Source organism: Corvus kubaryi, unplaced genomic scaffold (genome assembly GCF_017639235.1).
Source record: "Corvus kubaryi isolate FWS band 111438036 unplaced genomic scaffold, C.kubaryi_AGA036_p1.0 137, whole genome shotgun sequence".
NCBI lineage: Eukaryota > Metazoa > Chordata > Aves > Passeriformes > Corvidae > Corvus > Corvus kubaryi.
The window spans coordinates 32101932-32114524 of NW_024580671.1; the positions used below are offsets into that span (position 1 = coordinate 32101932).

At 38.2% G+C, this 12593-nt stretch overlaps 1 protein-coding gene across 11 annotated transcripts in view; it reads right to left on the minus strand.

The window, feature by feature from the left end:
• Positions 1-12593, minus strand: part of MAGI2 (membrane associated guanylate kinase, WW and PDZ domain containing 2) — a 719843-nt gene that overhangs the window by 385179 nt on the left and 322071 nt on the right. The window contains exon 1 of one of the 11 annotated variants that reach the window (XM_042018454.1): positions 5352-5611. The exons of the other annotated variants lie outside the window; for them this stretch is intronic. The gene's annotated coding sequence lies outside the window, so the exon portion shown is untranslated. Of the gene's footprint in view, positions 1-5351; positions 5612-12593 lie in introns of those variants that run through there. 11 annotated transcript variants of the gene reach the window in all.

A 12593-nucleotide genomic window follows, 5' to 3' on the forward strand; every position in this document is an offset into this window, starting at 1 on the left:
CTGCATAGCATTACAGGGTGATGCCAAGTTACCTTTCAGAATTTCTTCCAAGAAGCTGACTCTGAAGGTGAAAAATCCTTTAATGAAAGGGAACTCTGCCCTGAAGATCCTGTCCCTGCAGAGGCTGTGCTCACCAATGTTTCATTACAAATATTATCACCTCCTGGACTCTCCATGGCTTCTGTAGTCACAGAGATGAGTACAATCACTCCAATAACTTTGGCCAATGTCATGAGCAATCCTGAACATTTAAGCCAGGACCTTGGGAGAGGAGACAGATGGAGAGCAGGAACAGCACAGGAGTGCCAAGGGTCTGTGCTCCCATCAGAGCAGGTTTCTCAGTAGATGACCAAGTCTGAAGTTACACAATCCATATCCAATTAGTCTGCTTGGATCAATCCAGACTCTAAGAGTTCCTAAATCTTTATGAACTTCCAGAAATCTTTAATTTCTGTTATCTAGGACAGACTTTTATAGTTTACATCATCTCTGTCATCAGAAAAGCACTCTAGTTGCAATAATTCTTCACACTGTACTTCACTGCAATTTATTTATTTGACTGGAAAGGAAAGGATAACTGAGAAAGAGAGCTTTTATTGTGATGTGCTCTTTATTGCAATGCTTCCCACATCCATGCCCATTTGTATTCCATCACCTCTGGGTTATGAGCAATTCTGTCAATGGGGATTGTCATGGCTGTAAAGACTTAACTCCTAATACCTTCAGATTAAAGAATTTTTCCCAGGCACTTTTTTTTTGTTGTTCATATTTTCATAAGGGATAACAGTTAAGGGGGTTTAGAGGTTCAGTGATCTCTCATTGCCAATCCTATTTGCTTGTTTTCTTTGCCAGGAAGGTGATAAAATGTATTTAACCTGAGCCCCTCTGCAAGATCAGATTTTCTCTACTAAATGTTCTCTTGTCTCATCTCTAGAGTGAAACTTGGCACCAATTTCAGCAGAGGCAGAACTGAGCTGTAAACCCCACTCTCCTTTAGTACCATTCATATGATCATACAGGTATTCAGGATACAGATTCAGATTATAAAATTGTCCCAAGAAAGCCACCAGCTTTCATTGCTTCCTTCAGCAGTTTGAACCATGGGAATATTGGCTAAATTCTTTATGGTATATTTGGCTGATGTTGGGATGAAAAGTAATTTCCTTTTTGTCATAGAAAGACTGATGAGATTGAGAGTATTGTGTTCTGTAGGCATCTGGATATGACCTCTGTATAACCGAGCTCCCCAGCACCCAATTCTGACTTCACCTGGACTAAAGAAAGGCCTGGTGGCAGAAATTGCTTCTCACTGTCCCAGAACATGGAGTTGGGGCAGAAAGAAAAAAGTCACAGGTGCACAAAGGGTAAGGTTAAATCAAAGAAGGTTTACATAAATAAAGAAGTTTGTGGATGGTCAGAAAAAAGTATGAGAGAAGAAATACAAAGAAATTAGAAGGGTGACAGGGAAAAGACTGCAATGTCAGGTTAGAAGCATCTTGTGTGTTTCCAGGTGAGAGTGGTTTTCTTTATTTAGTTGAAAAAGTCAACCTAACCTTCCATTCTCAGAGAAAGAATGAACCCAGACAACTTTCAGTTTACAGTTTTCAGCTAACCCTACTATTGATGTTTCATTTCCTACAAAATAGTGGGCAGTCACTAAAACATGGGTATGCTTTGTACACAAACACCAAAGGTCATCAAATGAACCATCCTCTTTATCCCACAGCATAATATAGTCAGAAAACAGTTGCAACAGTGATCAGAGAGATCTGTCTGAAATTTTTGTCTGGTGCTAGAGACACATGGATCTGGGGTATGCTATATACATGAGGAAGCAATGACAGAGGAATGGCTGGGATGTTCTTACGGAAAAGGAAAAAAAAGTGTATTATGCTGACCATACTCTTTTCTTGGCCCTGTGGGCTACACTCAGCTCTGTTATAGTGACATAATTTACAACAAACTTGATTTAAACTGGTTGCATTAAGGCAACTGGGAATACTATATGGCCTTTAATGTTCTTAAGTTTATTTTGCAGTGAGAGCATGACGGTTTCTGTATAGGCATTTGCTGCTGAAATGGGAAATAGGTGGGCTGTTTGATGAGTCTGTCAGCTGGCAATCACTACTTGGACTGCTTCAATGTAAATATAATTTTCTCAGACTTCAGTACTCTGGGTCCAAGTCTCTTTTCTGTTAGTATATACTAATCTATCTAATTCTTGTTATTATTTATTTTCATCACAACCAGAAGACAATCCTGACCTTTATTGTTTATCCACAGGATGTATTTAGACAGCTTGCAGAAAGTGATGGTGAGAAATTTTCCTAGTGCCACCATTTTATTTCTATGTTTCTCCTCCCCCTTTACAGAAGTTCAGTGTCTCAGTGCTGCACCATGAGAAAATGTGCATTTCCAAGCAAAGTCCCTGGGCAGTTTTCACTTTGTAATGACAATAAAAGTCAGAAGTCATGCTTAATTTCTTAAATCAGATTTTCACTGTTAAATCCCACATTAGATGATGTTATAGTTAATAATCACATAATCAATAGACAATGCTCCTAGTTGGATGTGCATGTTTCTTTTGGGTTAAATTTGCTCATTTAATTTCTTCTAGAAACTTTTCTGCCTGTGGTGATCTTCAAAACAGCTTTTCTTAATGTGTAAAGTTTTGAAATCTAATTTGTTCCTGTTTAGTATTAGACTCTCATTTTATTCTGATTATGTACATACACACCTGAAAATCAGCCTGGTTTGGTTTACCTTCTAAAACTGCTGCTGCATTCCTGCGCTTTATACCTATGGTCAGTGTGAATTAGGCATTTGGAATCTTTCTGTCACTCAAAGTTTTTAACTCTATTTATTTGAACATCTCTCATTGACATTTCTGCTTGTCTGATGGTTTGCAAGATGTTTTCTTTTTCACAATCCCACTGTGCAATTGTGTCACTTTCCATGAAGCAAGTGTTTACTACTGTCAAATTATCTACCTGTACAGAAGGAGCAATGGGATCTGCATGCAGTGTTAAAGTTCCTTTTTTGCTCCCTTCCAGTGGTAGTGGAATTTTATACCATAACTGCAAGCATTTAGGTCTATGATAATTAATCTCAAAAGACCGTAACAAGTCTGGCAAGTAACATTTGGGGGTTTTATAAGTACTGCACACAACATGCTTTCTAAGCAGCAACTAATAGCAGGCACTATTAAGCAGTCACAAAAAACACTGGCCACATTTTCTGGAGAGGATCCATACCACTGACAACTTCTCACAGCTACCCTTCTGCCTCCTACTTGCCCTGTGTTTGTGCTATGGAGCCACCTCATCTCAGGGAACATTTAAAGAAGCAGTTTCCACTGGAGTGAAATTCCCAGTCAGCCCAAGAATCCCCTGGCACAGATCCCTCTGGCAAAACACGGTCCCCTTCCTCACTCTCCTGCAATCACCCCACACATGGGCAGACAGAGGCATCTCCCACCTCTGGGCTGCAGCTGCTGCTCAGGAACGTTGGAGCAGAGCTGCGGAGTCAGACTGAATGGCCATTCCATGCGGGGCTCTTTCCACCCAGCACACTTGTAGTACAATTAAAGGAGTGCCTCCCCTCCTCCTCCTCCTCCCCCCTGGCTCTTGTAGTATCTGAATGTGAACTTCTCCCTTAGATAGATAAACACTTGTACCCATATGTATACCTCTGGCCTTTAAGGACTTTATTCTGGTGCCTTTTTTTAGGATTTTCAGTTTTACCTGTCAGTTGCACTCACCACAGGCTGGCATTTCTTTTTCACCTGTATTGGGGGCGGCACATTATCTAAGACACATGTTTTTCAACCCACTTACCTAATTTCAGCAGAACTGGCATAAGCTGCTTTATTAGCAGGATTTATACAACACATTTGCAATACACACTTTAAAAAATTATTTCTCTTTTGTAAGCAGTAGTACTGGCATGAGGTTCTGCTTTCAGGTAAAACAACCACTGCCCACTATAGCCCCTCAGCCAGTCAAACAGTCAAAGAAAGCAAAGCAAAACAAGCCAGTCAGACATTATCAGAGAGAATGGTGATTATAACAAACAACAATACAAGGGCAAAATGCATGGCTATTCAGAAACTGTCTTTTGGGGAATGAACAAGAGATCTGGAGCCATTTTTCACTAGGTTCATGAGAAAATGTCAGCACACAGATGCTACTGTACTGTCAGATTGTATCTTAATTTGGCCAAAGGGGACCCAGGCAGTCACCCCTCACAGACATTTTTAAAGGCCCATTACAAATCTGATTTATTGGTTGCTAAGAATCTCCCTGCTATAGTCTGCAGATTTTGCATGACATGGAGCTGAAATCCAGTTACAGATAAAGATCTGCTTCTCTGTATGATCTAAATCCATCTGAATTCAGTATTTCTTGGGCATCGGTCAAGCCTCCCCCGGTTTGCCCACCCCCTCTCCTCCTAATACCTTAAGGCAGTTTACTTCGGAATGAAGCAGAGCATTAACCTGTATAAAATTGCTAATTTGTATATTACTCTCTTGCTGCCATGGGAAAAAAAAAAAAAAGAATAAAAGGAAATTCCTTTTGTTCTAAAGAGGCAGAGAAAAAATTTCAGGAACAAAAGAAATGCATCTGCCCAGCAAGAGAAATGAGAAATTGCTGGGATATGTTTTAGATATTTAGGCATGCTGCTGTTAACAACAACCATTCAAATAAAAATGCTAATTTGCTCCTGTTCTTTGATATTTAAAAAAAATCTGTTGGCTTTTTCCTCAAAAAAAAAAAAAATCCCTTGCCTTCTGTGAAAAGCCAAAGATCATACGAGTGAAATGTATTTGGAATTACTGAAGAAACACCATTCAAACTTGCTCTACTCGAACTGCCCATTGTTACAATTCAGACAATGTACAACAACAAGCACAGCTCAACTTCGAACCGTGTCCCCGTCACAAGGAATTCAAAGTCAACAGCTCTTCCTATTTCCATAAACTCACCTCCAAAGCCTTCATTTGCAGCTTCTCTGGCAAAAATCTACTAGCATCGGAACAGTCATCTGACAATTGTTACAGAGGCACACAGCTTGTCTTAAAGCCTTGTGTTTCATGAAGGAACTATTCTAAACAAAGAAAACATCAAAAGCTACACAAGGATCGCTCACAGCAAGTCCAACTCAGCCCAAGTTTGGGTTCAACATCTGTCTGAACACAGTAGTGCCTCCCATCTTGGTTTTGTTCTGTGGGATTAAACCCCACCTAATCTCTTTAAGTGACCCCAACTCAGGTTCCAGCTATACTGCTTTACAAATCCAGAGAGAAAGAGAAGGAAAAAAAGGCAAGAAAGAGAAGGCAGCGCCTATCCCACCTTTCCATGGCTCTCATCCCGTCTGTCTTCGCATGATCTGCAAACCACCTGTACTGGATCCAGCCCATTCTGGGGACAGAAATTATCTTCCCGGTAGGTGTAGTCTCAGCTGTGCTTTGATTTTTCGGCACGGATGTCTAGAATCTTCTGCTTAAGCCAGACACAGCAACACAAAACTGCAGCTGAGCTCTTTTGTTTTGCCTCTCTCCGGGGCTGAGGCAGCGGCGCTCCCGGCGCTCCCGCTCCCTCCGCCCCCGGCAGCGCCGGAGCGCTCGGCTCCGCGCCGGCCCCCGCAGCCACCACCTACCCCAGCCCGACCCCGCCGCCGAGGTTCCTCCGTCAGGGGCAGCTTCGGGGGGCGGTCAGGTGATCTTCCGGTTAAAAACCGAGAGGATGCTCGGGGACTGAGCGCACGGATCCGTGGTGGGATTCAAACTAGCCATTTACATTACAAAGCAGGGAGGGAAATAGGGCTCGGAGGAGATCATCAGGCATCCTTCTGCTTCCCAGCTCTCCGCTGGCAATCCACACAGGCAGGCACAGCGCAAAGATATGCAATTAAACTTTCCAGTGGCAATAATCATACATAGTTTGGATACCATGATACTCCTAAATATTTAAAATTAGGGGCTTATTCCTAAATAAACAATTTTTTTTTTTTTCCCCCGATGCTATGCTGGTTCTGTATCCCTTTACAGATTCTTTCCAATTGTACCTTTTTTACAATACAATCCTTAAATATTTATGCTGGAGCCATATTTAATTTCTCATCAGCAAAGGGACCCTGCTCAACTAAAAACAATTACTAGTTCTTTATTCACATTATTATATTGCAATTCAAAGTATCTTTGATGTAAGGGCCATTATACTTAAGAGTGACTCTGAATTGTAGCCTATCCAATAGCCCTGTTCCCTGGGATTACCCTGATTAAAGCTACCATACGTTCAGGGCTTTGGAATTTAGGCTCTAAAAGACAGAAAGAACTCAGATTCTGTGAGAATCCTAGTTATTGCCAAGTAATAAGAAATACCCAAGTATTGTTGCAAAGGTCAGAATTACTTGCAAACAAGAAAATCATATGGAAAGAGACTGTGAGTGTTGATAAAATACTGCATTTTTAACCCTAGCTGCCATTAAAAAATTTCTACCACGTTTAAAGAGACCACAGTTTCACCCAAAATATTCCTTTGCACTCATTATAGAATGGTAGCAAATAGGAAACATCTGCAAAACTAGGCACAAAGGGTAAAGTAGGCATCCACATTTAATCAGTCTTTCTGAGAAACTAAACGTGTAGATGTAATGTATCATCTATTCCAGAAGAAATCTAAATCCATTTTCCTATGACCATGTTTTTAAAGACTCAGGTCTTTAAACACCAGAAAGCCTACTTACCCATCCACCATCCAACACAGGCACTTTTAATGCTTACCAATGCTTCCAACAACATATAATAACCATTTACTCATCTTGTATTAACTCCACAGACACTTCAGTTCCTCTGGCACTACACCCAGAATGCAGATTTCCACCTTTTACTTTCCATGCTATCACTCTTATGATGTAAGGTAATTCTTTTGGTAAGTACACAAAGGAGCAGTCTGGATTTCTTCTAGGATACTGAGGTAAAAAACTTATATGAGAGATCATGGATTATCTTCACCATATTATTAGGCTACTATTATGTCTACTAGATTGACACTAAAAGTTCTCTCTTGCTCTGACTCTCAAGAGACTTAGGTTTTTAACCCTGACACATTCTTTTCAGTAATGCTCTAGTAGGAGTGCTTCACATCTTTCCTATCATAGACAAAATTTTTGCCATAGTCCATGAGCTTTTGGCAGAAGCCAAGGCAGACTTGAAGGGGCTGGTAAAACTCCCATAACTATTATATATATATATACATATATATGAGACTTGATTTCAAACCAGGCTTCATGGGAAAGAAAAAATCACCAGACTTTTACTTTGCTACATTTGATTTAATTATGTATTTAGAAAAAAATGTCAAAAGTGGGACTCTTGTCATGCCCTCATAAGAATATCCTTGTAGAAAGATATCTAATGACTGGTGCACACTTAACACTAGAAGATGTTTATGATGCTCCCAACAGTGAAGGCCATAGGAACCAACAGAAGATGGAAACAAAACAACTTCATCTCAATTGTTTATGTTTCTGGTTACAAGTGGAATTCTGCAGTCTTTTGGGCACTTTGAATAGCCACATATAGTTACTCTATTAATAGTTTTCTCCTTTCACCCTGCTGAAGCCACAATAGTGCAAGAAGAGAAGAGACATGTCATGCGAACAGGCTAGCAGGGCCAGCCAAGCTACATGTCTTTAGAACTCAAAATTGCACATATATTGTTTTCTAACTTGGATACCGTCAACATTTTTTTATTGCTATAAAGTCAACATAAAACTTGTTTCTAGTTAAAAAATAGGCCTAAACTATCATTGCTGAAAAAGCAAATAGAAACAGATCATCCCGCCTGGTACTTAAGAGTAGTTACAATAGTGTGTAAATCCTGGGACTACCCAAAAAAATTTCCAATGTAGTCAGCTGCAAGAATGCAGTTGTGTCATTCTGCACAGAACTCCCATTGAATGTGATGAGTTTCTTGACAAGCAAGAGGATCACATGTTACGTACACTTATTACAGACATCAAAATGTTCACTTTAGCAAAGCTGAATACAGTAGTGCTTTTCAAAAAGCAAATGCTGTGGTCACCAAGCAAAGTATGGCTTGCAACTCTCAAAAGAAAGTAATTTCATTTCTAAGAAATAGAGCAATGATTTTAGGCTTCCAAAAAAAGCCTTTTATAATGTCTGGGCTGCCATACACACTGACAGGAACAAGACATTCAGACTATACATGTTGATGCAGTAAAAAGTACAGGTCTAATCCACTGGAAGAAACTGGAGGATTATCTTCCATCTAAAGGCTGTATGTATACATGCAAGTAGGTATGTAAATAATGTGTACAGACAGGTATACATAATTAATTAAAACCATGTAATAAATATGGATGAAAGAATGTCTCAACCATGCAGATAACAATTATCTGCAGTAACATTTATCAAAATAAAAATTAGTACAAACTGATACTTTACTCAAGAAGTAAATACAGGTTTTTTAATTATTAATTTTATCACCTGAAATCTTTTGAGAGGAATTCGAGAGTTTCCCAGAAGAATCACTAGTTTTACATCATACTCCTTTAAATATTAGAGCTTTAATTCAAACAACAACACAGACATAATCAAATTATTGAGGCATGACAAAAATAAATTAATGGTCTACTTTGTGATAGAAACGGTCTCAATATTTGCAATGTTAATTTCAAAACAGTAAAAAAATGTATATATCTACATAAAATAACAATAAAAATCCCTATTTTAGTTATAATAATATTACCCTTAAGGCTGGATTTATTTATAAAAGAAGCCATAGAACTAGGTTGCATCTTTTTTACAGTTCATTTATAGGCAAGTCGAAAAGGTATATCCTTAAAAATGAAACTATATTCAATCAGTAAGAAAACAGGTATGTCATGTATTTATGAAGTCTTTTTGAATTTGTGCAGCAAACGGGCACAAATGGCTTCTTTTTCCATTACTCTTTAGATATAGAATTTGCAAGTCTATGTTTCAAAATTAGTTCTAGAGGAAGAAAGCAGCTATTGACTTCAGATCTTTTACATCAATATTACTGATGAGCGAAAATATCCAAGCGCATACAAGTTACACACATAATTTATACAATGGGGCAAACCACAACAAAAATAGATTTTACAGCATTTTAAGCATCTTGCACCCTCAGAAATACTGTAAGTTATAATCAGAAAATTTAACAGGTTTGAGATAGATTTGGTTTGGGTTTTGGCTGTACCTAAAGTCTTTTGTCATCACAGGTTAAAGACTGCAAAGAAGAAAGTCAAAGAAGGCTGAGATGTGGTCTGAATCCAGTTACATTGTAAATAAGCCTTTTGATGTGTGGTCTGACTCATCCAAGAGAAGGCCTCGAATGAAGGCCTTTCCATGGAATGGATTAGTCTTTATCTTTGACTTTAAAATAGACAGAAAGAACTGGGAGATGATTAGCTACCTTAATACAAATATCCTTTGGAATTCATGACCTTTCCTTGTCAAATTATGGGAAGCCACAAGAAGAAACGATGAAAACTTTCCCTTCTTCAAAAACCAGGTGAATTATAAAAATAGAAGCAACAAAATTCCTTTGACAGTGAGGAAGAAATTCACCATCAAGTCTGCTGAAATGCCCATGCTTTTTCTCCCCTGTGGGTATGATGCACATTGCACAGGATTGCATCCAGATTTTTCTTGGTTACTTCCAGTGAGGGAGACTCCACACCCTCTCTGGGCAATCTGTTCCAGTGTTTGGTCACCTACACAGTGAAGAAGCTTTTCCTCATGTTCAGGTGGAACTTCTTGCGCATCAGTTTCTACCCATTGCTCTTTTCCAGCTGCTTGGCACCACTGAAAAGAGCCTGGTCCATCCTGTTGACACCCCTCCTTCAGATGCTTACAGACATTGTTAAGGTCCCTTCTCACTAATCTCTTCTCAAGACTGAACAGGCCCAGCTCCCTCAGCCTTTCCTTTCCTCAGAAGAGAGATGCTCCAGTCTCTCAGTCATCTTCACAGCCCTCCACTGGACCCTCTCCAGGAGCACCAGGTTGCTCTTATACTGAGGAGCCCAGACACAGCACTCCAGATGCACTGGGGCTGAGTAGAGAGGAAACTTACTCCTTTGTAAAGAATTTGTAGAGGGCACAATTCAATCCCATACTATTCAATTTGTGGAGGATTTGGGGAATGGAATGTACAGCTTTCAGCCAAACTTTTATAAAACTACTTTGCCAACCAGTTCTGAGACTTGTGTCTCAGAGAAGACTGAGTGCCTTCATCTAACTGCTAAACACAGTAGTCTTAATAACTTTGGCAGAAACAAGTGGGTAGCGATGGGGAAAAAATCCCATAAAAATGTCTGGTTATTTTTTTTGAGGATATTAACTTAACTTTCTTGGGATAGTTCAACTGTTTCTCCTTAAGCTTGTAATATTGCCTGTTCAGGCTCACGATGAGAAGGAGAAGATAATTATAGTCCTCTTCAGACAGTGTGTTCATTAAGTGTGTTATTTTGGATAAGTAAGTTTTTTAATTGGTTTCCAGTGCCTGCCAGTAGGACAGTCTATGGTAGCACGGTAGTAAGGATCTGTGCCCCTACCGCTTTCCTCTGTTGGAATTCAATACAGTTTAATTGAATTACAATAGGAGTAACCACAAGATACCAATTACTGGTTTATTCACAGTGTGGACCTCTTCTTCCAATGGCACTTGATTGACTCAGCACACTTCTCTTATTACAGGACCTCTTCCCCTCTTCCCAGACAATAAGTACTGTACAAAGATGCCACATTCTTTATTATAAACAGCAGCATAATCACACAACTCCTGTGGCACTGACTGCAAAAATTAAATATCTACCTGGTCTGAGTAGCAGGCATGTGACCGACTTTATTTGAAACTAGATTTGGAATGTCTTCCTGCATCTATGACTTTGGCCATCTGTTGATAGTTTCCCTGTCTGGAACTGGGAAGATACCAATTTTTGAATTATGCAAAACTATCTTTTGTCTGATAGAAAAAAAAAAATTAATTTTATTTGTTTGTTTGAGAAAATAAACAGAATAGTTTGGAAAGAATCTTCCTAGATTTCCAGTGTTTAAGTCATGTGAAAAATTTAATAGAAACAAATCCTTAACCTATCTTTCTGACTGCTTCTTAGTTCTCTTTCATCCAATTTGAGACCTGAAACCATAAAGACACCAAATGTTTTTGCTAAAAGCACTTAGTATGTTGAAAAGACAATTACCTAAATAAAAAAAAAAAAAATTGGTCAAAGATTTTACCAATTCTCTTTTTATGTAAATGATATTTTGATGAAATATAATTTTAAACAAAAATAATATTTTTGCAAGTTTGTTTTTTTCCTCTTTTAAATAGCAAGGCATAGTAAGATTTGATTTGTAAGACTTTTTCATGGAGAAAAATAATTTCCTGATCTGTAAATGTCAGTTAAAGTGTAAATTTGAAAAATCACTGTGGTTGTATCAACACTAATATGACATGACAATGTTTTTTCACAAATGTTATTTTACCGTGATTTAAGAAGAGCTAAATTACATTTTAGCAAGCATTCTTTAATCCTGTGTGCAATGCTGATCCTACTACTAGTAGGAATGAGACAGAAAGAGTAAGAAAATTTAAATTTGCAGGAGGAATGGATGTAATATTACAAAATAACAAGACTCTTGACTGAGCCTTCTCAAACTAGTATTATTGCACTGTGCTTCCATGTTATTACTTGCTAGATATTATTTGCTCAACTGCATGTTTGCTCAGTCCTCACTAGTCCCTATATATTATACAACCCCTTTTAAAACAGTTCTCAAAATTTCTGTTGCAAATTTTGGGTTAAGATAATGCTAGTAACAAGTAAGAAAACCAATTTTTAAAACATTAAGTCTATTAATTTATTATATTCCTATTAATTGTAATTATAAAAATGTCCTTTCTTTCTTTATTTAATGCCATATTAAAATAAAGGCAGTCACAAAAGAAAGCAAAATACAATTTGGTATTCTGCTTGTATATACTATATTAGGATACCTTGTTTAAAATAAGTAATGTTTTTATGGGATTGCTATAATACTTTGCAAAAGAAAATGGACATTCTATAGTTTTTGCACAAATAGTCCAACTGCACAGCTTGATACTTACAGAAAGGGAACACATTCACTATTGTAACTCCTAATGGTTACTGACCAAAGACTTTAATACTCCACTGAAGTCAATAAAATTTTACTGGGAAGCGGCTGGTTTTAAATTTCATATATGATCATTCTGGGGAAACCCAACATTTGGAAATTATTACACATTCTTCCTTTCCCCCTCTCCTGCCATGTCATATGGGAAGAGGAGCTAAGCCTTCTTCATACAATTGCTCTTCAGCTCTGAAACTTCTAATGTGGGGAACTCATTGGGACTTGTATAGGCTAGGAGTTTAAAGTGAGATTCTAGATTTGTTTCTTTGACTCGGTAGTTCCTATTAACAAAAGACAATAATTAAATTACTCAGAATTGTATCTATATGCAATAAAATAATTGTATCTATATGCAATTATGAGGTATGATAGCTACGATTTTAATTAT